The 26,569-nt window shown below is 48.2% G+C and overlaps 1 protein-coding gene across 1 annotated transcript in view; it reads right to left on the bottom strand.

The window, feature by feature from the left end:
• Positions 1–26,569, bottom strand: part of ITPKB (inositol-trisphosphate 3-kinase B) — a gene marked incomplete at its 5' end in the record, with an annotated part of 64,861 nt that overhangs the window by 36,544 nt on the left and 1,748 nt on the right. The gene's annotated exons all lie outside the window — the stretch shown is intronic.

Genomic DNA, 26,569 nt, shown 5'->3' with positions numbered 1-26,569 from the left:
TCCTCCACTCGGTGAGGTGCTTTACATACCTCAGCACCTGTGCCTGGATCAACAGGCAGAGCATCTGCCTTTTGCTCTCCACTCTCCTCCACCAGTAAATCCTGTATTTCACACCCCACACACTCAGACTTGTAAGTGCAAGCAACAAACTTCTCATTTTCTGGAACAGGTTGCTCCAGGAAGCTGTGGCTGCCCCATCCCTGGCAGTGTTCAAGGCCAGGTTGGATGGGGCTTGGAGCACCCTACTGGAAGGTGTCCCTGCCCATGGCAGGGGTTGGAACTGGATGAGCTTTAAGGTCCCTTCCAACACAAACCCTTCTGTCATTCTATGATTTTTAGCTTTGTTCATCCTTTCTGTAGCATTTCTCCCAATATACACTCATCAAAGCTGAGGTCCCTGGTGCAACCCAGCATAGCATTGCGTCTCCAGAGACCCTCTACTTCATAAGGCTACAGAGGATGGGAAACATGCCATCCCTCCCAGCAGGTTGCTCCTGTTTTCCTAGAAGATGTGGCAAGCATTTGGTCCCTTTGTTTTCCTATTACCTCTGAAGAAATGACTGCACTCAGTGTTTGTCAATCCCAGATCCCCCTGATGATGTGGGATGTCTGTTCCTCCATCCCTGCTGGGGATGTCTATTGGGGATGTCTGTCCTCCATCCTAGTCACACATCACCACTGAGGGCCACAGGTCAGTGGGCTCTGTCACCATTGGGTGGAAGGGCAGGCAGGGTCCTTCTCAGTGCGTCGTGGCACCAGCTTGTGAAATGTGGCAGGGTGTTTCTGATGGGCTGTCCTGCAGGTATGGATACCAAGCACTCAGGGGCTAAGAATGGAGCTAAGACACTGCCAGCACTTCTCTGGGTGGCCATGGCATGCTAAACAGGCAGTGCAAGGCACCAGGAAAGCAGGGCAACAGCAGGCTCGTGTGCTCCAGCATGGGATGGTGAGGGATGAAGGAAAAGGGATGTGAGGAAGAGGAGGAGGAGGGAAGGCAGAGCAGCCCTTGCTGGCTGGGCCCATCTCCCCTCCCACCTCCCAGTGAATGCCCTCAAACAGCCACTTCTTTTGTACTTCCCCACCTGCTTCACTCCAAAACGCTTTTCACTGGCAAAACAGCTTCTTACTACAGTGGCTCAGTGAATCTGAGCTGCCACTAGGAACAAAAATCTGCCTGCAGCTCAACCCAGTAAAACCTAAATTGCAGGGTGGTGGGGCTCTGGGACACCCTTCTGAGGATGCAAGCAGGTTAGGCAAAAAGAAAACCAAATCTAAAGTCTAACAGCAGCCCACAGACACACCACAGCTCATGTTCAGAGACTGCACAAATACTGCTGGTCATGATGGATGGCCTTATTAGCATGAGAGTAAGTCAAATCAAGTAAATTACTTTGCTTCTTTATTCATGAAAGCATTCTCTGCACCTGCTAATAGCCACTGGCCCACGATTTGCCTGACACAAGGAATGAGCATCCTCAAGTCTCACTCATTTCCCGGGAGCGTAGGCACTCGGCACCGCTGAAAGGAGACCTCAGCCCTTCCCCTGCTCTGCAGCACTCAAGCAGTTATTCTACCCGAACCTTCCCTTTCCCCAATCTCTGCCACAGAGAATCAGCCATGCCACAACTTTTCCAAGCACCTTTTACACCTCCCAGTCCACCCCAACAAACCCTACCTGCAACAGGAATTCCCACAACAGCCCATCGTCGCTGGCTTGCCTCCGGCCCTTCTGCATTGCAATCCCACTGGGAAGAGGCTCTTCCCTCTCCTGCCAGCAGTCCAACACGTGGCACGCTCTGGAAGCAGCGGTGCCTGAAAAACTAGGTGCTCTCCTGCCTCATGTTTCGCTCCTTAGGCTTTGACAACAGGTCTTGGCTGTGCCCAGGAGCCTTTATAATTTGCAGGTGGCAATTCCTTAAGCTACAGGCAGTTTTCCCAGAGGTTTCCCGGATCTTCTGTGCAAGGCTATTGCCATAAATCAACTGGATTGCTTAGTCACCTCTGTTTGTCCAGTCAGTGCCAAAGCAGACCTGCTATTTCACAGCATGTACTGTACAAAGGAGCCAGTTCCTGTAAATTAGATGCACCACCACAAAGTGAATCACATATTGTTTTCTACATCGACTTGTTTTCTGCTGGACTGGAAGAAACAAACTTTACAGTCATAAATAAGACAAAGAACAAAAATGAGTTACGGAGCCATGTTAAAAGCTGCCTGATAGAAGGCCACGTGTGCCTGGGAAACTGTGGTGCAAGTCAAGAGGTTGAGGAGTGAGTCTAGAGGAGCTCTGAACAGTGATCCAGGCACCGGATACACTCACTGAAGACAGTGCTTTTCCCTCAGGGTCACTACACTGGACTGTGGAGGGCTGAGATCCTTCAGGCCATGTTTATGAGCATAAAGCAGTGTCTTAATCAGTAGCTGCTCTTCAGCCCTGCCCATGTCAAAACAGGCTACAAAACAGACGTATCCAAAGTAAATGGGTGCTGAGCTCTCCAGCAAGCCTTCCTCATTTCTGAAGTGGAGCACACTTCAATTGCCCAACAGAGACTCTGTCAAGGATGCCTGGGATGTGATTATTCCCATAGAGCTGACAGCCAATGTTTGCTATCCCCAGCTGGGGGGCTGCACACCACAACTCCCAGCAAAGTGCTCCTGTGCCTGCCCCAAACACTCACCAAGCGCTCACAAGTGCTGAGAGCCTGGTTGGTCCCATTTAAACAAAAGGACAGAGGCCCAAATCAGCCAGGAGATGCTGGGAAGCTCTACTTTCATACCCACACACATCCCCCCACCTCTATTCTCTGCTTCTCCCCAGGAGCTCCCAAAAAGTAGGGCAGCATGTCCAGTGCTTGCAGTCATGGTGAGGCCTTATCCACCTCCTCTAGACAAATTACATCAATCTCTTTTCTATTGGAAAGGTTTGTGTTTCAGTTCTCGTTACCATATTGATTATAAAAATCTTTGACTTGTGTGATGTATAAATAAGAAACATTTGAAAACCTGGAAGGCCTGTGGCAGGGGAGGAGAAATAATCAGGAAGGTCTGTGTAGTAATGCTGCAATAGTGTTTAAAGTAAACAGGAATCGAGGCCTGGTTGTGGTACATCCTGTACAATGAAAAGAGATGAAAAGACCATCTATTACCACCAAGGTCTTACAGTGTAAATGCTATAATCTAATAGAACCTTCTGCATTTTAGGGGCAAGGAAACTGCCCAGGTCCCGATAGACACAAGTCACCTCTGATGGCTGCAGGCAGAAATCGCTGCACCACCAAATTGCTTCTACCAAAGGACAGGAGTTTCATAAGCAGGTTGCAGAGCCCTCAGGAGCCTGCCCAGGAAATTAGCACTGTCAGTGGCCCTCTGGATTTGGTGCTTAGAGTTAATGGCACTGATGTGCTAGGGAGAAAGGACAATTAAGGAAAATTAGAGAAGGGAAAAGAACAATAAGGATTAGCACAATGCTCAGGAAAACATCCAAATCCAGGGAAGCAGTGCTAAGTCCCTGGTAGCAGCAACCACACTCAACAGCCAAGACCCAACCCATCTGCCCCTGGGGCAGTTGTCCTCTCTTTGGCATCATGGGTGGGGTAGGGAGACACCTATCCCTTCTGGTGATGGTGCAGCAGGTAAAGCTGGGTCAGACCAGCTCCATAGAACCATGGAATGGTTTGGACTGGAAGGGACCTTAAAGCTCATCCAGTTCCAACCCCCTGCCACAGGCAGGGACACCTTCCACTAGACCAGGTTGCTCTAAGCCCCATCCAACCTGGCCTTGAACACTGCCAGGGATGGGGCAGCCACAGCTTCTCTGGGCACCCTGTGCCAGCGCCTCAGCACCCTCACAGGGAAGAATTTCTTCCTAATGTCTAATGTAAATCTCCCCTCTGTCAGTTTAAAGCCATTCCCCTTTGTCCTGTCTACATGCCTACGACACAGAAATGCGAGGGCAGTTGCTCACTGTGCAGGGTGTCCCCTGCTAATGGAGGTACTGCAGGTCCCAGCCTAACAGCCTGAGCTTCCCCAGAGGAGTCCCTGCAACGGATCATCCCTATGCAGCCAGCACTCCAGCCTCCGCCAGGCTGCAGTGAACCTGTCTGCAGAGCTAAGTCTGAAGTGAAGGAATGATGCGGGACACAGTGCTTAGCTCTCCTCCAGGGTCTGTAATGAATGGCACCCACTGGCCCACAACCAGACATCTGAATGAGCAGGCTTTCAGGTCAGGTTTTGTTAGCAAAAGCCACAGAGGTGCAGGTTTAAAGACTTACCAGCTTTCTCACTCCACCAACCCATAAACAGCTTGTTTCTATTCTGACCTCAACTATCAGAGCAACTAGGGGTTCTGGTAATTTCTGTGAAACCAAAAGCAAAAGTAACCTTTATAATGGGCCAAATCCTGAAGGATTTTTTTGTTTGTTTGTTTGCTTGGGTTTTTTTAACAGTCCTTTTCTGCAAAAAAACTTCACTTAAATTTCAGTGACAGCTTTGCTTTCTAGTAAGGATGGAGGAAAAACTGAAAGAAGATTTGGAATTGGATCCATGTGGTGTAAACACAATGCAGGCACCGTTGATACATGGGTGGGAAGCACTCACACCACAGAGCAGGAGCTGATGGGGGGGATATTGCTTCTGGTCACTCAGGTACAAGAGCTTCTGTCCCTGTGCACCCTCTGCAGCACAGCATACGGGACATGTAAAATCCTTCTCAACTCATGTACGCCATACATGTTGGTGAGCTACTCCTGCCACCACCTACGGCTGCAGCACACTGGAGTAGCTGTGTGGTGAGAGCAACACCATGCAGAGAAGCACACAGCTCATCTTCCGTAACAGAAGGCGAGGTTTATGGGTTTTGCATGTGTGTGCCTGGCTGCATGCTCCTGCTCCTCCTCAAGTCACTTACAATTAACCTTGCAAGGGCTCTTCCACCTGCACGTTATTGAACCTCAGGCCAGCTGAAAGGGGCTGCAAGAGAAATGCAAATTCAAAGAGGAAACCTGCATGCCCCAGTTTGAGGGCTGCAGAGAGATGTTTTTATCCGTGCTAACCTGCTCACCTTGGCAAGCTGCCACCAGAAGAAGGAAGCACGCTGCTTCTCTCTTCTTGCATGAGAGGTTAAGGACTCCCCTCAGCATGAGGCAGTGCATCCCTGCGGTCATATACTCCGGTAACATCAGCTTTTATGTCCGACTTCACCTAATCTGCTCCTTCAGCGGTTACTTTTGGAGGTGATCCTTGAAAGAGAAGACCCAGCACTAGCCAAATTACAGATCATTGTCATTCGTAGAGCTAATCATTGCAAGCAGCTGTAACAGACCCTCGACTGAAAGACAAAACTCCAGCAGGATTAGAAACACTCCTTGTCCCCGGAGCAGAGCCCAGGGCTGCCTGTCCCAGCAGCAAGCAGCCAGACAGAGACAGCCCCTATTGTCCTGCACTGGCTGTGCACAGGCAGTGGAGCCTGGCTGGGAGCTGGCAGGGCTCCCAGCCTGATGGGATGCTGACCGGAGCCAGCCCCACCAGTTGGAGGAGAAAATCCCAGTGCAGGAGGAGTGGGGAATTTCTGTGGAAATCCTGGCACAGTCAGAGCCCACCTGCAAGGAACAATTTTGCTGGACCAAAGAAGCAAAAGACATCCCTTGCCACAGAGGAGATGCCGAGGGTAGGGAGCACATCCCTTTCCACGGGGCCATGCAGCCCAGTGGCACACAGCATGGAGCAGCATCCAACCGGGCTGCCTGGACTACCCACATCAAGAGAAAAATGGTAAGGAAAAACAGTGAGAAGTGTTGGAAAGGAGGCAGTGCAGTCCCAGTAAAACCCTTCCCCGGTAAATAATGATGCATGTTGCTCCCCAAGACTCCTTGGGGGTGCAAGCTGGCTGTGCCACTTGCTATCTCCATCAGCTCCCTGCTCTGGTGCCAGCGCAGCAGCTTCACCCTTAGGAATGTCCCCTGCATCAACACATACCCACCACCCAGCTCTACCTGCAAATCCTGCTTTCCAGGCCAACCACATGAAGCATGCAGGCCTGCGGATGGGAATCTGGGGCACAGCTCCAGCACCTCAACTGCACAGCTCCCATATGAGGGCATATGATGGACTAACTACTGCCTGAAAGCCCTCCTGATGTGCCTCAGACTCGTCCCATACAACATTCTGAGACTTTCCAGGCAGCTAGGTTCAACTGAGTTTCTTTGAAGACTTCATAGCAATCTCTAGGTCAGCTAGTGAAGCTCCAGTAGTTTCCCTCCTCACACAGAGCAGGATTAAAGTCCCAGTGCTCAGAGGGCAACACACAGCCATACACAAGCCACTTGAGGGCCCAGGACCAGCGCTGCTCAGTCTGAGCAATGCCCACATAGGATGAAGAAATCCAGGGAACCCTACAGTTCTAAATACACCTTTCAAGGCTTTGCCATAGCAGTGTTTGATGTAACTGGAGCAGGTACAGATGCTCGAGAGCAGAAATAGATGGAGTAAAAATTTCAAACACATGTAAGAGAAGTGGACAGCCAGCACGAACTTCCAGAGGGAATGGTCCCCTGAGCCATCACACTGAACCACTTCTGACAGGGGTCCTGAGATCTCTCAGCAGCACTGAGTGTGGCTGCTGCGTGGTTACCCATATGGGGTCCCTACAGCTTCCATCACTCACCCTTATGACCCACCACCAACTCCACTGTGTCAGCCCAGCTGTGCTGCACTCACTCTTTGGAAGCTGAACTACTCAGTGACAGCCTCTGGATGCTGAAGAACACACCTGAGCTAGGAGGGTGTGCAAGTATCAGCCCTGCCAGAACAAGAGGCACCAGTTACTCAGCTGCCATATGCTTAGAAAACTTTTTCATTTGGATATGCCACCCAGGAGAGGCAATTTAGGACAGCACACACATGATCTCTCCCATTTAAACTCTTCCCTGGAGATACAACCACAGTTAAGGTTATATATAATAATTACTGGGTCTACTTCACTCCTCCTTGCTTAAGCAAATACAATCTAAAAACACCTACTGAAGAAAGTATACCTTCTCCCCTTCCCTAGAGAAAAAGCCCAGCTCCATACCTTAAACCAAATAGCCTTGTTTTTCCGTGTTTCTCTTCATTCTCTGTCACAACAAAGCATCACAAGCAGCACTGCCCCTCTAACTAAAACTGCAGGAAAAGGGTGGGGTATTCTAACATAGCTGTGTGTTATTTATGTCACCGGTTGAGATTGCAGCCTGATCCTCATCTGCTGTAAACCTGAGAGCTGAGCTGAAGCTAAGGCAGTTCAGGGACTTCACACCAGGGGAAGCGTTTGCCCCCCAAGCACAGCGGTGCAGGATGCTCAGAGATGCTCTGCTGATAGCACCCATGGCTGCAAGCCTTGCACAGCTCGTGCTGGAGCTCACACCACCTCTGGGGGAAAAACACAACTTTTGGGGTCCTGCTCCTGCGATGCCTGACACTGCCACGGAGCTAGTGCTAGTCTGTGTGATTCACCTCATGGTTTCTGATGTTAGGTCTAATGAGTTACAAACCCAAGGCTTTTGCCTTCTCAGGTGATGTATTTAATAGAAAACCAGGCAAATGCTCTTACTGTGAGTTTTGGCTATGAGAGCAGTACAGCTTATGTGGCCCAGATCGGAGCGAATGCCGTTCAGTGTGTTTGCTCTCAGCCATGCTCCTGTTTCCCAGGAAGATGAAGCAGCACAGGAGTTGCCATCTCATTTTGACTACACCCTTCCATCCCTGCAGAAAGCTGCTGGCCCTTGCTGTGGGCCACACAGTACTTCTGCAGTCCCCTCCTCATCAGCAGTGCACAGAGAGGAGCCTCAGTGCAATGACAGCCCAAGCCATCGGCCGTGGAGGCTGTTGTGCAATGCTGCCTATGCCATGCAGAAATCCCATCTTGTTCCTTCCACATCATCAGCTCATGGCTGCTGCTGAAACCCCACATGTGGCTGCGTTCTCTCAGCCTGCACAGCTGAGAGCAGGCACCTCAGACGGACCCACATCCCCTTCTCCCTTTGGCGCGAGTGGGCTCAGAGGATCCTGCAGCAGAGTTCCTTTCCCAGCATGGCTCTGCACAGAGCCAACAAGTAATTTCTTCTCCAAGACTGTGTGCACATCCTTGCAATTTCATCATGCAAACTGTATGTCTTATTACCGGACAGGGTAAGTAGAAAGGAAGGAATGGAAGAGTTTTCGCAATGATCTTAGATATTTCACTTGAAGCCCATTAGTTTGCAGGCTGAACAATCCCACATATAAACTTTGTGTATCTCCTGACCTCAGTGTTCTTTACCAGGACCTTTTCACTAATCCCTTCTGAACAGGATAAAAAATTTAGAGGGAATTTAGCCTATAGCTCTTGTGAGACAACATGTTTCAACAGCTAACACGAATATGGAAATCCAGGGACAGCCACCTCTGTGCTGCTCCTGCAAGGGCTGCCAGCAAGTGCTCTCAAGATGGCCCATAGAAACCCTTGTCTTCTGAGACTCCAGGACACAGAAACAAATGAAACCATAGAGAAGGTGGAAGGGAGATCTTACACAATTAATTGCATAAAAATAAGGTTTTCTAACCCACCTGCTGCCTGAGAATGAACTCTACACCCTGTTAATATTAGTTTTGACAAATATACGTCTTTTCTTGACTTGTAAGAGAAAGAGCTTCCTTATGAAACCATCCAGGGGGCATAAATATTGAGAATATGTGACTTGGGGATCCAAGCTTCTCTAAGTGCTTTTGCAGGCAGAGGAAATGCGCAGCATGAGAATGAGCGGCCTGCAGTAAAGGGCTAAGTGAAAGAGGAGTTCAATTGCGACTAATCAAATCCGAGCACTAAAAGCCCAACGTCACCCTCACTAGATGAAAAATCTGTTCACTCCCACAGTGGAGACTGTTGAACAAGCTCAGGTAGCACCAGAAGCTCACGATCTCCATAACCAAACTGTCACTTCTCGGTGCAGAGATACACGTTCACCGCGTTTCCTACAAGTAACCATGAGCCCTAGGTACAGTTAAACTGTGCACATTCTCTCACTGCCCATCCTTTGGGGACATCTTCTGCCAAGGACATCCCTGTGCAAGTTAATTGCACAGAGAGTTTTGAGAGGGACCTGCAGACCTAATTTTGGAGATGAGGACAAGGTCGGGGACTAGGACAGGGAAGGAGAGCAGGGCTGCAGGGAGCTGGCTGGGGCAGCCAGAGGACACCTCCAATGCAGATAGGCTTCAGATACATGCCCTGCTCAGACCATCCACACCAGCCTAGTTCACATGAGGGATCCCATGAAGTAACAGCATGTGCCTGGGTTTCTCTTGGCATGTCTCATGGGTGGCCCTGCAGAGATGCAGTGTTACTCATTCCTAACCAGCTCTCTCACCAGGGCAGACAAACCGTCTCTCCTTCAGGACAAGGTGGCACGGGGCAAATGGCACCAGCAGGGACTAGGTACCTTTCTTCCCTGTCACACTGGTACCTCCCAGTGTGACCCAAAGCAAAGTGACCCCCACACCTCTGGTGGAGGCTGAAGGCAGCCTACAGAGCTCAGCTAAAACCAGGTGAGGGTCTGGATTAACCCTGCAGCCTCTTCAATAGTGAAGCAGGGAGTGATGAGGTCAGCAGCAGCACCCCCTGCAACAGCAGTACATCTCCCTGCTCTTCCTTGAGACTCCTAGGAACGATTTATGATACAAACAGCAAAGACCTGAGGAACTACAGCCCTGCTCCAGCATCATGGCCCAATTTTTTCCAGGTCTGAGGTGCAGAGGGCTTCTGCACAGAAGCTAAGAGACAGGAACATCCCAGACAGGTACATGCTGGTGTTCAGATGCACACTTAATGTGCCCAAATGCTGCACCTAGCACACATCCCCAGCATGCACATGCATGGAGGAGGCATGAATGCACCCAGCTAAATAACACGAGATGGTTTGTATTCATTTACTGTAGCATTTTGTCCTCAGCATTGCAATTCATCTCACCTATTTTTAGACATGTTCAGTGTAGATGACTGTATCTATGCTAGTTAAATCCTTTTACAGTCACGGTGCTACTCAGCCTCGGCAACTCTCATGCTGTGCAGGCAGGTCACATACACTGTGCTCTGCAGGGGCCTGTTTCTCCCCACAAAGGGAGGCTGGCTGAGATCTAGCTATTTGCCACAAATCCTACCCAGACATCATTAAGGGCTTTTAAAATCTTATCCGACCTCTCCTCACTCTACCCTGCCTTGCCATGTCAGCCTTCCACGATGCTTTTTTTCACTACCTGCAACTTTTCCCGTAACTTTTCCCTTCAGTTTCCTTCTTTTCCATCCCCTGATCAGCTTTTGCACTCGGCTTCTCCCCGACTTCCCATTCTGCCTCCACCCCACAGCACTCACCTCTCCTCCCGCTCTGCCCCTACCATCACCCACGAGCGGAGGCTCCACCAGCCTCTGCCCCACCTCGGGGCACCCACTCACTGGATCCCTCCGTGTCCCCAGACCTGCACGGTGCTGTCCCCACACCCGCGTCCCCTCGCAGGCTCACCGCACGCAGCCGCACGCCGCCATCCCGGCTCTGCCCGGCCTCCTCCGGGCGCTGCTGCTCCGCTCTGCGCAGAGCGGGAAGCCGCAAGGACGCCTGCGATTTACACGTGGCTAAAGCAGATTCCCAGATGGCTTCGCAGCTTCCCTTGTATTCTCTTTAGCCTTCCTGGCCCCCGCGGTCATTTCCCTTTTCCACCTGCCTTTCCCCTTCGCTCCCTTCCTGTCCGTCTTACCCCTGCTCTCCCACGCCGCGCCGCTCCCTCCCCACGGCCGCCCCAGCCCGCACCCCTGCAGCCCCTTGCGCTCCCGCACTCACGGCATCGCCTCCGCTTTGCAGTTTGCACCGGCCTTTGCCCGGCTGCAGCGCGAAGTGTCGCAAGCGGAGGGCAGCTGAAAAGACAATCAGCGAAAAGCTGGGGAGCGCCTGCAGCTAAACCTGACAAAACCCCGGAGAAAAGTGCTCTACTTCCAGCTGGAGCATGTGACGGGATCGAAAACCCTTTGTATGCCTCTGTGGGAACAACGAGAGGGGGAAAAAAGTTAAGTGGTGACATGATGAGGCAGCAAAGAGGCAAAATGTGGGACTAAGGGGAGGAAAGAGAAAGAGGAAAAGAAGAAAACAGGAAACCCCAGGTAGATTCTTGGAGGCATTTCACATGCTTTTTTTAAAAGCTGCACTTCCTTTGAGTTATCTGTGCTGGAGATATTTTCAACCCAGCCCCGCTTCCCTTGAAAGATTAATCTGGCATTCATTCAATTCTCAGATGAGCTTGCAAAACATGAAAAGAAGCTGCAAGTGTCACTAACGTGTAGGTCCAGTCTCAATTCTGAGATGGAGAACTGTGCATCTTCCTCTCTGAGGGTGTTTCTTACCCTCTGCCTCCCTCCTCACCTTCCCTGACCTCCCCCTGCCTCCCAGTAAGAGCAAATATATTTTCCTTCCAAATGGCATGGCAGGCACCCTACGTAGGATCCTGATGATGTTGAGAGATTAATCTGAATCCAAGGACACCAAAGGGAAAGGTTTCTGCTTCACCCCTGGGTGCACATTGTGTACATCATCCAAAAGAAGCACTCTGTTTGGTTTCAGACACAGCAGTGCAGACCTGTGCCCCCTTGGCGTGAACAACAGCCCTGATCTAGGGACAGAAACTGCAGTAATTTCACAATTGATGACTGCACTTTCACAAAATGCACTCAAACCACTTTTTCCATTGATCTGACGACTCTGGTTACTCAAACAGCTCCTCAGCTACTTCCTGCTCGGCTGGAGAGCTCAGCCACTCTGCTAAGCAGCACAGAAAGAAACCCAATTCTAACTTTATTTTGAGGTCATCACAAATAGGTGTGGTGGATGGCTCCTGTTTTTGTTCCAAAAGTCTATTTATAAGCTCAGTCCCACTGGAGGGCATGGCAATCTGACCTGTGCTGCTCCCTGACATGCTGGTTCAGCATAGTTGCTGAGCTGAGCCCATGCACCACTGCTGACATGGTCCTCAACTCTGAGCACCAGTGAGCGCAAGACTGGGGAGATTCTTTGTTTGTGCCACATTTTGTTGTTGGTCTGTCCATGCTGTGCTTCCCAAAGGATTCCCGATGGAGCCAGCTGGGAGGGGGATTTTGCAATGCGAGCAGCTCTCCATGGTCTGGCCATAGATAAACAATGCACTAACCCAGCCCATATGTGTGTTCTGTGTTATTCTTACCCTGGATCATTTATCTCTCATGCAAGCCCACCAGACTCTATGGAGCTTCAACAGAGTTGATTTAGCCCAGTCTCATTCCAGTCTTGCAACTGAGATGAAGCAACGTTCTAGAGCATCCATTCTTCTCCATAAAAATGAGAGGGAAGCACTGTTTGCTGGCCTTGGTTCCTGCAGTAGCAAAAGAAGACAGCAAGGGACCAGCAGACAGCAGCAAATAAAACACTTTCCAGTGAGATCAGCTGGAACCTCTGCTGCAAAATCAGCCACTGAATCTACACCTGGAGTCTCCCTTGCTTGTCCAAAACCCACAGGATCTTTCTGAGATTAGTGGTGAAATCTGTGGCTAATCATTACCCAGGATGAAAAATAAGTTGTCTTTTAGGGGTTTAAAGGGATTAGCAGGTATTTTCCAAAGTATTTTATCTTTGGAGAATTTATTCCCCAACATTCTAAGCTGTGTTGCTTTAGAGACGTTAAGTGCCATCACTTTGTTAATGTTTCCTGAGCCAAAGCTTGTTTCTCAAATCCCCATTCTGTTCAATAAACACTGACACCAAGTAATAACATTCACTATGTGTGTTGAAACCGTGTGTTATGTTACAGCTGGCCACGCTGTCTAAACTGACTTACAATTTAATTCCCAAGCAAGTAACTTAATTGCATAGTGCATGGAAAATGTTGCTGTTATTATGCAAGCCTCTGTTTTCTGACAATAGCCAGTAAAGCTGTTTTCCTCCCTTAATTTTATATCCTGGAAATATTCTGTTTGTTACGCCAACAGTAGTTTTAGCTGGTTTTCCAAAGGCAGCTGCTCTCCAGAAGACCATCTGCATGTTGCATACAGTCTTTGCCCTCCTGGTGTGATTTCCATGAAGTTAGCCCTGCAGATGGAGCACCTGAGAAAAGTGCACAGCCCACCAATAGGAAGAGGGATACACCCAATATCCATGCCTTTGCTTTAGGGATGAATTCCCTTTAAACATGTCACAGCTGTAAGGACAGGCTAAAAAGAAGAATCATAGAATCACAGAATAGTTAGGGTTGGACCTTAAGATCATCTTGCCTCCTTCCCCCTGGAGAAGCAAAGACACATACCTAGCAGCTGGAAAGAAGAGAAGTGAATGCTGCAGTGTCAAGAGGCAAACTGGCGAATGTGTCAGCATATCCAATGAGATTATAACTGGAATCCAAATACCCTTAGACCTCCTAGAGAAAATCTGGCATCAGCACCTCTGCACCGTTCAATGAGAAGGGGGCTTAGGACAGTTCAACAACCCTGCCTGGTGTTTTCTGAGCACTGTCAGAGCCTAAGAATCATAGAATCACAGACTGGTTTGGGTTGGAAGGGACCTTAAAGCTCATCCAGTTCCAACCCCCTGCCACTGGCAGGGACACCTTCCACTAGACCAGGTTGCTCCAAGCCCCGTCCAACCTGGCCTTGAACACTGCCAGGGATGGGGCAGCCACAGCTTCCCTGGGCACCCTGTGCCAGCACCCTCATAGTTAAGAACTTCTTCCTAATGTCTAATCTAAATCTCCCCTCTGTCAGGTTAAAGCCATTTCCCCTTGTCCTGTCACTACATGCCCATAGATCATTGTCCAAATGCAATTGTTTAGTTGGAAAGTTGAGATTTTTGCTAAGATTTTACAATCTGCACTGAAGCACTGGCTCTGCACTGCCTCCCCACTGTAAGTTTAACATCCTTAGAGCTATTTTCCTATCTCCTGGCAGCTGTCTGAGTTGCAAATGTCTGAATCACCTTTCTCTGCAGAAAAGTAATTATTTTTCAGACTAAAAAAATGGACAGGGAAATGGTATGAGCCTCTACGTACTGTTTGTATGGTCCCTGTTCACTGGTGACCACTTATCTCTATGTGTGCCTCTACCTCCAGATTTTCCCTGGAAGCTGAGCTTGGATTTCGGCAGAGATGTGAGAGTCGGATGCCACCTGCCATCACAGGCCTCACGTACAAACAGGAAGGCTGATTTCACTTTGGTTCTGTATGGGCTTTTTGTTTTGGCTGGGGCAGGGAGGGAGAGCTGGTGTTCTGTGTGTGTTACATGCTCTGCCCTTCTGGCCTTTCTTTCCACTCAGTTCATCTCTCAGCTGGGAGAAGCAGCTATTTCAAGAGTCCATTTGCACACTCCTGCAGTTTTAGTGTGAGCTCTGCCTTGTTCTCACAGCCCCCAGCCCTTGCCATCAGGTGGCTGAGACTCCAAGCTTTCATCTTTAAAAAGAAAGTACATTTACAGCCTTCTGACTTACAGAGAGAAGACTGAAAAGTTGTCCTGAGTGCCAGTTAAAGGCATAAAACTAGGAAAAAAATCAAATAAATGCAGCACTTCCAAATAAACACTGAGACATTTGGTGGTTTTTAAGGCAATCCCCATTGTTTCGGAGAGAGCTTGAGTTGGCAGTGTTTTAACAGTAAGTGCGTGGTCGAGGGAGCTGCAGAGCTGGTACACCCACCATGGCCTCTATTCCTTGTCCCACTGCAGGCACTAATCAGACCCATTGCAGGGGGACCCAGAGCTTACCCAGAGTAAGTGGCAGAGCCCTCGCAGCTCCCATTGGTGCCAGGGCCAGCAGAGAGCACAGCCAGCCCCTCACCTCTACATCCCTCCATGTTAAAAGCATCTGTATCCTGTCCACACCATAAGATCTTCCCCTTCAGTAACACTGAAATTACAGCAGGACTGAAAAATACTCACAAACCTTCCCATTGCAGGTAAACATCAGGGTCTTCCCATAAATGGAAGAGGTCTTTTTTATAGCCCCTGCCCAAGAGGGACTGCTGCTACAAAGTCTGCCATCCCACACCATAGCATTTTTTTCTCCTCCTTTTGTGCCCGAACCCTCACAAGGCACACAGGAAAGGGGCTCAGAAGACACTCAAGGTAAACCTCAGCAAAGAAGGCTCCTCTCCAGACACCAAGGGATGGACTTTCCCTGAGGAAATGGCACAACCAGGCAGAAAACTGGGGAAGAGTAAACTTAACAACGTCATCATACAGCAAACGTGTGTGTTCCTTCCCCTCTGCCCGGGGAAACTCTGCAGCACGTTTTGGCTACAGCAAAGTAATTACTGGCTGTTTGCTCGTTTCCCTTTAATGAATCAGTTGACTGAGAGCGGTGTGAGTGTGGAGGGAGTGAAAGTCTGCACACTCCGGCTTCTCTGAAGGTTTCTAGATCAGATTTCAGGGCCCCAGGAGTTTGGGTTATTTTTCTAACTGAGGTTCGACACTGCATCTTCCGGAGAAGCTGCCAGTTATCTACAAACCCTACAGCTCTTATTCATTTGATACCACAGGTTTCCATTTGAATCACAGCAACATGTGGTTGACCTCAGATTAAAGTGCTTGCTCCATGGCGTTAGACTTAAAGGTTGGGAGCTGGATGGAGCATGGATTTGTCTATATTCGAGCTCAACCAAAAAAACACTAAGGGAGAGGAGATGTTCAGGTTGGGCTGAACACAGCTAAAACTGTAAGGCTGTGGAAGGAAAACTCTGAAATGTCTCGTTTGGAGGCAAAGCAAAAGGAGGTGTTTTATTTCGGGTTATGTAAGCTCTAAAAATCCTTTTCTCTTTTCTCCTTTCAACGTGTTTTAACAGGGAGGTCAACTTCGAAGTGAAAAAATGCCATTTTGAATCAAATCTACATTTGAAATGCCTGCAAAACATAAACAAACCATTCCCCAAATGAAACAGTTCATTCTGAAAGTGTCAGAATGACACGCGTTGCTATTTTTAACTTCCCTCCCTCTTCCCCCACCTCTGTATTTTTTTCTAGGCCAAAACTATTCAGAAAATGTGTTTGAATTTGTGAATCATTTTGACTCCCCCTCCCCCTTGACATTTGCTGGAAAAGCTCCTCTCTGCCAAAAAACTGTTCCTCCAGCTCCAACCAGCTCCTACGATCTTCTGTCCTGCCAGGGTCTGATGGATGGGGCTGGGGGTCCGTCTGCCTTGGGGATACAGCACAGATGGTGCAAAGGAAGAGTGGGTCGGGAGGGCAAACCCCAGCATCTTTCCAGGCAGTGATGGGCTCTGTGGCACAGACCAGCCCGATCCTCCCTGAAAAAGCCTCCCCTGAGGATGAACAGGGAAGCAGGCTGTAGCAGAAGGCACCACGCAGAGGGAGTTCCTCATTGGGTTGTGGCTTCCGGATATTAGGGGAGTGCTCTGAGTTTGGTTCTCTTGGTAAAACCTTGCACTCAACATCAGGCCCTGAAGGTTAAGGGGATATACCATAGGGGGCTCGGAGCTGCCTCCTATGAAGTCTATGGGAATTCTGGCTTTGGTTTCAATGGAAATATGACAGCTCTGAGGCTTGCAATGCAATCTAGAGGCTTGGTTCTTTGCAGCCTGGCAGTTCGTAGAACAATTTATGCCTTTGCAATGCGAGTGTAAATGTTACCACTCTCATTTGGGAGTATTTTGCTCCTACTCTGAAACTTTTAGCAAGTGGAAAACTTGGATCCTTTTCAGTCCTCACATCCAACCTATCTGTAAGCCTTGCAGATTTTTTCAGGATAACGGAATCTTTCCAACCTACCCACCTGACTAAAATTCACCTCCAGGGCTCACCACCTTGTATCTCAATTTCACATCTCAATAGCCTTTCCTCTGCAGGCTGGCTCTGCAAAGGTCCACCAAATCCACTGCTGAAAGATGGCTTTGTGAACCTGTCATTCAGCCGCTCTGCAGCTGTCATCCTCCTCACCTTGACTCCTTCTCCTGAGGTGCAAGTCTAAGCTGCTTGGCTTTTCTTTCAAGGCTGTGATTTATTCTATCCCCATCACTTCTTGTTTCAGTGCTGAAAGGTCAACTCCTGTGTATGCTCAAGTATGAGATCAGCCTATATTAAACAGGCTCCTCTGAGATTTCTCCCTTCTGGGAAGGGTTCCATCCACAGAACAAGCCTGGGATTTCGAACTGCCTTTAAGCTGCCCAGAAGCAAAAAGACCAAATATCAGAGCTGGCTGGGCTGTACCGTACAGGGATAGACAGGAACAGACAAAGTGGCATCATGCTACCTCTGCATTTCCCTCTCATTACCAGTCCAGCACATAGTCAACATTATGGTCATTTGCATCCATTTGGTCTCCCATGCTGCCTTCCTTGGCTTGAAAAAGCCATTCCAGCAACCATGGGTAATATAAGAGAAAAGGAGCTTTGAGGAGAGAGGCCAAGTCCCTTCTCTTCAGGATGAGATGTAGATGAGGGGCTGCTAATAGTGGAGGAGCTGAGCTACAGCCCTGGCCTCAGATCATTTGTTTTAACCTGCTGTGTAAAGGGGTTTCCATGCGAGCTGGACAACATTAGTTGCTCCGTCCTCTGAGAGGAGGTCTGGTTCAGTTCAGAGCTGCTTTTCCAGAAGTTCATCTTGAATGTATGAGCTTCCCACAGATTATTTTCAGTGGTGGTACATCTTGTTTGTGTGTGAGGGTGGGAATGTGACATCCGAACAGGCAATCCTGTTCGTGTACCAAAAAGATCAAGGTTAGTTCCCACTCTGCTAAAAGTACAGAAAGGAAACACAGGATTTGTCAAGCAGGGAGAGATAAACTGGATTGGGAACATTTTATATACAAATTCCTAGGAGAACATTAAAACAATGGAGCTGGGAGAGGACACTCGTCAGGGTTTTTTCAAACAATGGGTTTCATATATTCTTTTAAAATACAACAGTAATTCAGGTGGAGAGAGATAAGACACAGTTCTAAAATCTCTTTCCTTTGTTTCCTTTTGGGACGCCCTGGTCTCCACCCCAGTAAGACATTCCTACCACAAAACCCCAGGGTGAAGGGCTGTCTAACTAAATACAGCTCCAAGGAGATAATAATTAACAGGCTTTTTCTGAAGCTGCTTGGCAATTGCATTTCTGAGGGCCTCCTACTTCTGTGACCACATGCCTTACTTTCGAGGTGTATTTATTAACAGCAGCCTGACACTGCCCTAAGCAGCAGGAATGGGGGTTGCTGTATAGGGATGCAGTGTGTGCCAGGCCCTGGAAAGAGAAGGATGAGATGGTGGGACTCGGCGGCCAGCATGGTGCCAGCAAGAGGTGCCCAGCAATCCTTCTCCTCATGCTGCGTGACAGGCACCTGCCTGGCAGCAGAGGATCCCATGCTCCCATCTGCAACAGCACCCAAACGTGAAAATACCACCCAGGGGCCTTTCATGGCCACTTTGTGTGGGGACTGAGGGCAGCACAAGGTACGAGGTGATGCTGAACTGGCCTCAATGGAGGTAAGATGATGCTATGCAGGCACGGATTAAAAAATAAAACGGAATTGGGCTCCATTTCAGAGTTCAAAGAAATGTTCGAACCTATGGGCACTGATTCAGTCTCATCTCTAATTATATCCCAAGCTCAGCCTTTTAACTGTAGTCCTCAGTAAGGACCACTTTGGAGTTGTTACTTGAGTTCCTTGCCAATTCGTTGTTGGATTTTCCACTTGACATTATTAGGGGATTAAGTTGTTTGTCTCAGCATCTTTTATCTCTCCTGTTGAGTTTCCTACAAACAGACTTTAACCAGACCAGAGAAAATAGGAGGAAAAAAAACCCTGAACACTTCCAAGATATAATCCTGGTTTGGGATTTGTAAATTATTGTGTAAACTTATTACTTTGGATATGTAAACTTTGTTGACTCCTATAATCTGGAATGTATTAAAGAAAACTGTAGGCATCACAACATGTCATTGGATTATACTGTCCTGATTCAGCTACAGCTGTGGAAGAAATATATAACAGGAGATCCTGTGGAGTTATACATTTTAGACTTAGATCATCAATTGCCATAGAGAAGATAAAAACAAATGTAGCTGAGTCTGGAAAGAATGTTTCTAAAATTGGAGGAGCATTTAATGTGAGTAGCCTAGGGGTGCAATAACTTTGCCTGTAGCTTAACAAAACCCACCCACATAAAACATACCAAGAGTGACTGCAGATTAGACTCTCTGATCTGCAGGCTGCCAAAAAAGCAAACCTGACTTTTTTCCCCTTCCTACAGATGCAGGTTTAAATGGTCCCTGCAGAGCGTTAAATATATATTACCCATAATAGCAACCTTATTACAATTGGACGTGTTGCTAATTCTCCCCCAGTTGCTCTGTACCTTGCTTGCAGTGAGAGGATGCCCCTGGACATCTAACGGGGCTTGTGGCTGCCAGCAGAGCAATTCCTATGGCCCACATGGCGAGAAGGAGCCTGCTCACCTCCCCTTCAGCCCTGCCCTCCTTGGCACCCCACCTTCTCTCTTTTGAGCGCTCCCTCAGCCACTGCATTTAAATATCCATTCAATGAAAATGTTTTGAACGCAGTTAGCTCAACGGGATAAAAGCAATTCCTACGCCTCCCCAAAACGCCTTCTCAAAGTGCAGCTGCAGCAAACAGGGCTCAGCGGTGAGCTGGAGGCCAGGCTCTGCTCTGCCCTTTTCCCGAGCAGCAGGGACTGGAGATTGTTTAGCGAGGAACAAGAAAACAAACATCCAACCCTAAAATGCACTTTCCAAGAAGTCACCCTGCAGATCCTTCCATTTACAGAACTCCTGTCCCCGAAGCTCTGTGGCACTGCACCTATCAAGAGGCAAAATCCCCATGGGGACACATCTCTGGTCCATTAATTCAGCATAATGTTGGATTTACCTTGAGATGTAACTGGATACCTGCAGGGGGGAGCAAGGTGCAAAACGATCAAGGACCAAATCTGCAGCATGCTCCTGCTGGCTTCAGCAGAGCTACAATAGCTTTTATCAGCATTTTATCTGACCCTAACAAAAGGAGCAAATTGTTTAGCAAAGGAAGAGGGTTCTTTGATTCTATCTTGCTGCAGATGAATTGCCCAAGCAAGGGCAAAGGGACAGGAAGTGAAGGGGGAGGTGATGCTGAAGGTAGGTGCTGCTGTTGTTTAGCCCTCTGCTAACTTCCACTCGGAGCTGTGTTTCTGCTGTCCCCTTCTGCACACACTAGTGGGGGCAGAGGGCTGGTCCTGCTCCCTGGCACAGACATCCTACCAAGACGTCGTGCTGGTTATTCCTGGTATTGACACACTGGTTTTCATTCAGGCAAAGCCCAAAGCATTCCAGCTGCAGGGAGTTCTGTGACAGTGAAGACTGCAAGGCTGAGACCTGTTTCACACAGTCCAAGACCACTATTTTCCAAAACCTCAAATACAAGACTTAAAAGTCAAGGATGAAAGCCCAGAAGCCAAAGATGAACCCTAGGCAAAACTCACATCAATTCAACAAGGTCCACACCACAGCAACTGCGAGTGCTGATCTCTGCAAAAGCAAATGTGTGACTCAAGCAATTGAGACAATCTGATTCTACTCTTTGAATGAAACCCATCAAAATGTCCATCAGTATGTTACTCCAGAGCCCATATATGTCTTTCAGGGAGTCGAGGGATGTTTTACTATTACTTAAAACCACAACAGTGCTAAATACTAATGTAGTTCCTGTTGTGTACCACTTATCAGATAATACACTGTAGTGCTTAAAAGAAGAAGCTGTTAAGTGCTGAGCACTTGTTGTTTTACCCCCTAGATCTCCTTTCGAAAGCAATCCTTGTGTTTTGGCTAGCAATAAATCTTAGCTCTGAAAGGAAGAATTGAATTCCTTCTTCTGGGCTGTCTCTTTTTCCACTTCATTGACGAAAAGAATGCTCTTTACTATAAAAAACTCACTTCTTTCTTCTCATGGCTGAATTGTATGATCACATTGAAAAGAATATTGTGAGAGGGAAGAAGCTAGTATGGGTGTTGGCAGCTTACAGCAGCTTCAGACTCCAATATTGCCTGTCTCTTAGAAAGTAAGGTCAGAAAACACCAGCACTCAGTCAACGCAACTGCGGCTGACTATGGCAGTGATGCTCTCCACAGGCGTGCAGGCTGTGGTGGTGAACTCCCACCGTGGCTGGGAAAGATGAAGCTGCAGTCTACACTTTCCAAAAGCTTCCACCGATTCAGGGTGCATTCATGGCACACACACTCAGGCTGAAGCTTGCGGCTGGAGACCCTGAGCTTCTGAACATACACCGGCTTATGCTGAAAGGCACTGCTGAGTGATCATCCATTACACAGCAGATCACACGTTTTGCTGCCTGAACACTGATTTAAAATTAGCCAAATCAGAGGCTTTTGAAGCTGGCAGAGCTCAGACTGAAGCAGCTTCCTGAACCACTTGCAGCTGTTGTGCAGGTTATGCATGACCTGGTTTTTTATAGGGATGGATAAGAATGAAATTCTGATAGTTTATAGAAGACATCCATGAGGACTTTAGAAACAGATTGCTCTGTCTTAAGCACACTTCTGGAGTAGTCCTCAAGATCACATCAGAGAAGAAAGGTACCTTAGGAGGAGATTTATTCCAAGGATACATGTCAGCCCCTGGCTGACAACTAAGCAAGATGAATTCCATAAAAGGGCCATTTCAAATGACCTACTGCCCAAAAAGTCACGTTTGAGAGTAAGAGACTAGACTGCAAAGTTACTCAGAGATTTGAAAATGTTAACATTTAGTTTTCACTGTCTGTTAAATATTAACATATCTTTCTTAGAAAGCTTGGCTGAGCTTCATTGGAAGAAAGAAGAACAAATTTACTGCACAAATTTACCTACTGGTATAAACAAAATAATCTCAGACCATTACAGAAGGCTAATCTTAGCTGAAGTGACATTTAACATCACACATAGCTGCCATTATTTCTCTAGTGACTTAGAACAGATTTACATATAAAGAAAACATGAGCTCAGCACTGGCTCTCAGTCATAGCATGGCATGCAAGAGCTCAGTGCTGTGCTAATATTTTCTTCACATGCAAATCTGTCCTAACACATTATAGAAATAATATGGAAAACATGAGGCAGCTGCTGACTATGCTTTGATTGGGTTTTGTCATTGCAAGGCTCTAAGAAGGTAAAGACAAACTGTAAGGTTTCCACTGATCCAGGATCTTCATTCTGCAGACATTCAGCTTAACACCTGAAAGGTCCAACTAGACAGGCTCCTGACATCCTGCAATTCCCATCAGGAAACCTGGATGTTTGGATGATAGGCTTAATGTTTGTTCTTCCTGCACCTCGGAAATGCTTTGGGCATTTTTTCCCACTTTTTATGAATGCTTTCAGTGTGAAATTGCTTGAGAAACAAAATACGCAAGAGACAGCAGCTGTGCTAGCAAGTAGGTCCCTCTATGAGAAAGATCTGCTACACGCCATGTAATTCCTGTGCTGTCAATCATGGAGGATGTGAGCACAGAAGAAACTCTTCCCAATGAGCTTCAAAGTGCTGCTGAAAATGGACTTTAAATAGCACCGTATGTCTCTCATTGGGTAACGGCAGCATCTTCCCTTAGCCTCTGTGGGTGGGAGCTCATAAAAAAGCTGCTTATTTCCCAAGAAGGCCACATGAGTAGGTAGGAGATATGCTACCAAATAGAGAGTGGTGCTTTGTGAACTCCCTGGAGTGCTCAGCCTCCATCTGCAATGAGCCTGAAGCTCTGCCCAGCACTTTGGGCACTGGGGGTTCTTGATCTCATCCCAGCAGACAAAAGACACCGTTCTGTCAATCTGCTGAGTGTGGTGCTCTGACAGCGGAAACACAGGGGTGTCCACCTCATTCTCCTCTTCCTCCTAGTCTTCCCACAGCAGGGTTGAAGGAGGCTCCATCCTCTGGCAGCTTACCCGGTGTGCTAAGCACCTTTCCTGGTCAATGATACCCATTAGTAGAGTAATAGTTGCTCTTCAGAGGGAGCAAGCAGGGCCCTAATGCACTAGACATTATACTGATACTAATTCGGTGGTACCACTCACAAGCTCATAAGCTTAGTAGCTTTTAAGACAAATATGGTGGGAGGAAGGAGTAAACTACATAAACACAGTCAGCATAAACATATACATTCATGGGGCTTGCATGCATCACCATAGCCATGTGGTCATGGTTTCTATTACAGAGACTTCGTGATCACGGTGACAGCTAGGAAAGGGAATGAAAGTGTATTTCATTTGACTGATTTTTATAGGAACAAATCAGGAGCACTGTTGTCAGCTTATGCCTTGGAACATGTCAAAGAGAAACAAGCAAGGGTCCCACAGGCCCTTGGCTGACACTAACCCCTTCTGAACTTGGCTCCTTTCAGAAATGCATTACAGCCATTGTGAGTCAAACAAATAAATAAATTAAAAAGTCACCTGTCAGCACCAACGCCATTAGCTTTTTCCAAAAGCTCTTGCCATTTTGCACAGGTTAATGGAAGCCTCTTACTCTGAGCAAGCTGCTCTGCCTGTTGAAAGCAGCAGAGGTTTCATAATGTACCCAGAGTCACCTGATTACTATTCTGTCGTATGTTCTTGTGTTTCCACAGCGGCTGTGAGAAAGCCAGGAAGAGGAACACTGCAGTGTCTTGCACTGTTTTTCCAGGAGCGTGTTTTTTTTCCCCTTGACATGTCATTTTTCTATAGTACACACTTGCACAATTTCTGCCTTTCCCCCACGTGCCTGTTGCTTTGTCTGTAGTTGCTGAAGAGTTGACAAACCACAGGATTTAGGATGAGAACGACTCATTGCAATGACCAGCACTGGAATATCTTTTGCTTAAGGGGCACAGCCAGCTTCCAAGCCAAGCCTCCTGCTGCTAAGTATACCTTGATCTATCAGCTCTCCCTTGGAAGGAGCAAACAGGGCTCCCCAGGCACAGCAAAACTCATAGACTTGTATTTTCCCACTGAAGTCAATGGGAGTCACAGCTAGAATGGGGCTTATTTAGGTTGTAAATCCCCCTTTAGGAGCAGGGCTGCTGCCTCAGGCTACCTCTGCCACTTGGAGCCTAAGACAGGAGCGCACCTTCTCGCACCCCTACATACCCAACCTGTGTGACCAGCAGGAAGGGAGAAGTCTTCCCTCATCCTGAGATGTGCCAAGATGGAGACAGGCATCTCCCAACAGCCACTGTCTGTTCCTGGCTTGGGAGGTGGGTGAGTGGAGGCACCTGCTCCTTCCCCAAACTGCTCATGTCTCTGTCACAGGGGGCATGCAGCAAGTGCTTCTTGGCAACACTGTCAAATCACAATGTCCCATCCCAATCTTCTGCCTGGACAGGCCACCCCTCCCACACAGCCTGAGAAGTGTCATGGGCTCAAGTGTCTTTGAAACCTTGCAAGCATCAATAAACAAGTGTGGGATTTCTCCAGCAGCAGCCCACAGTCGGGGGAAAGCCACAGCTGCAAAAGCCCTTACATGGAGGTTTACTCAGACCTTAAGTGGATTTGCAATTAGACAACAGCAAAATGTCAGATTGCTCTTACTGTTGCTGCACTTCACAAGCCTGCTGTAATCATGGCAGGGTCACTGTTTCCCAGTGCTGCACAGCCCACTGGGCACCAGTGCACTCCAGGGACAGGCAATGGACTGAATAAACCATTTCAATAAACAAAGGCAGAGCCCATATCAGCCACAGAGCTGGTCCAGGTCACAGTGTCCAAAAAAAGTGGCCACAAAACCTCCCTCCCTTTTGCTAGGCAACGTCATTTTCTAACTGGCCAATTTGCAGGCCCAACCACAAATGAAGTTTACTACCTGCAGAACAAATGGAGGATGAGTCCGTGCCAGCCAGAGGGATCTGCCCGCTTCCTGGGGATGCCAGGAGGAACTACAATAGACAGCCGGACATCCCTAACAGATTTGCTTAGCCAGACGGCCTCCAGAAAGGAAGAGCAGAAGCAAGCCTGCTGTTTATCAAACCTGTAAGCATGCTATATGAGATACGCAGCAAAGACCATATCTGCAGCAAGAACTGCCTTCCTGCCGCTTGTCATTACCTCTCCTCCAGGTACGACAGCTGTCCCCTGTGCCAGTACCACCCAGTGCAGAGGCAGGGCTCTCTACCCGCCAAGCATTTATCTACTCAACCCAGCCATGATGCTGGCTTCTGTCAGTTGAGGTCTCCCAGGATCTATTTTGATGGAAAAGTATGAGTTGCAGAGAGAGCTTCTCACACATTCTCCCTCATTACACAACTCATTTCCAGACCTTGTGCGTTGTTAAAAGGAAATAGTGAGCTCATGAAAACAAATGAGTGTGCAACCTGAGACTGCTTCAGTAGCTGCCTTCTGCTGTCTTTATGGATTTAGAAGATGTTGCCAACCGGTACACAAAGTTGGGTGTTATGTATATGAATCAGCTTTGAACTACTGGGCATTGGCACACAATCCTGCTGAGAAGTTCACTATAACTTGCCAAAGGCAGTGATCAGCCCTGCACGGGACCTGTGGAGCCCAGCAGAAAGTATCACTGTAAATGAGCCCAGCTGCTCCTGCTGAGAGGATTCCAGCACTGAAACACGAAACCAAGTGCACCTCCTCAGGCTGCCTAACACATTTTGGACCACATCTTCATCTCATCTAGCTTGGAGTAATCCCACTGAGCCCAGGAGATCTCAGACCTGATCTGAGCTTGCTCTGATCCAGGCCTTTGGACAATAAAAACAAGCCTTGCCTGTTCACTGCTGAGCCACTAGCCTGGCTGAGCTCACAGAGGCCATGGGAGGCTGTGCAGAGTCAGCTTGAGGCTCCAGGAAGCTTTCCACAAGAGCATCAGGCATGATTTTGCCCATCAGCGAACTGTTTTCAGCAACAAATCAGTGAATGGGATCTGGCAGTAGGAACAGTCATTAGTATGGAGAATAGAGCAGAGATTACTACAGCTCATGCACACAAAACCAGCAGAATTTAATCAGCAGAGTGATTGTAGCAGCTCCCAAAGGGAGCAAGCTGATTCATCAGTCAAGAGCCCCAAGATACAAAACTGTCTACAGAGACGATGAGCCACAGACTTGTAACTTCATTAAGTGCGCTTTTACTCAACTGCTTCTCCATCCTGAGCAGGGCTGAGCCCGAGTTCTTGGAACAGGACAAAAACGTAGGAAAGCAAAGATATGTAATTCAGCCTGCTGCGTGTTTTACAAACCACAGTCTGTCAGTTCTTCACGAGTTTGATGCCTTCACTTTACTCAGATGTTTCCCTGCTCTGGTCTTTCTCATGTCACTGGCTTAGCAACAGTTTCACTATCATGTGTCTATGGGAAGTTAAACATATTGAAGCACACCATTGAAAGTTGATGGGCCTTTATCAGACTCCAAAATTAAGGAGCCAGTGGGTTGTCCTGCATTTTTCAGGGGTTGTCAGTGTGAGGCTCTACAGCTGAGCTCAAATCAATGTAACATCTCACAGCCAGGGGATGGGAGGGCTCATGTGCTGGTGGGAGAGCCTGGTGGTGGGAAGCCTGAAGTGAGGCACAGTGGTTCAAAGCCCTCTGGATAAATGG

The sequence above is a fragment of the Psittacula echo genome, assembly GCF_963264785.1.
Source record: "Psittacula echo genome assembly, chromosome: 4".
Lineage (NCBI taxonomy): Eukaryota > Metazoa > Chordata > Aves > Psittaciformes > Psittacidae > Psittacula > Psittacula echo.
This window is presented reverse-complemented; position numbering and strand designations above follow the sequence as displayed.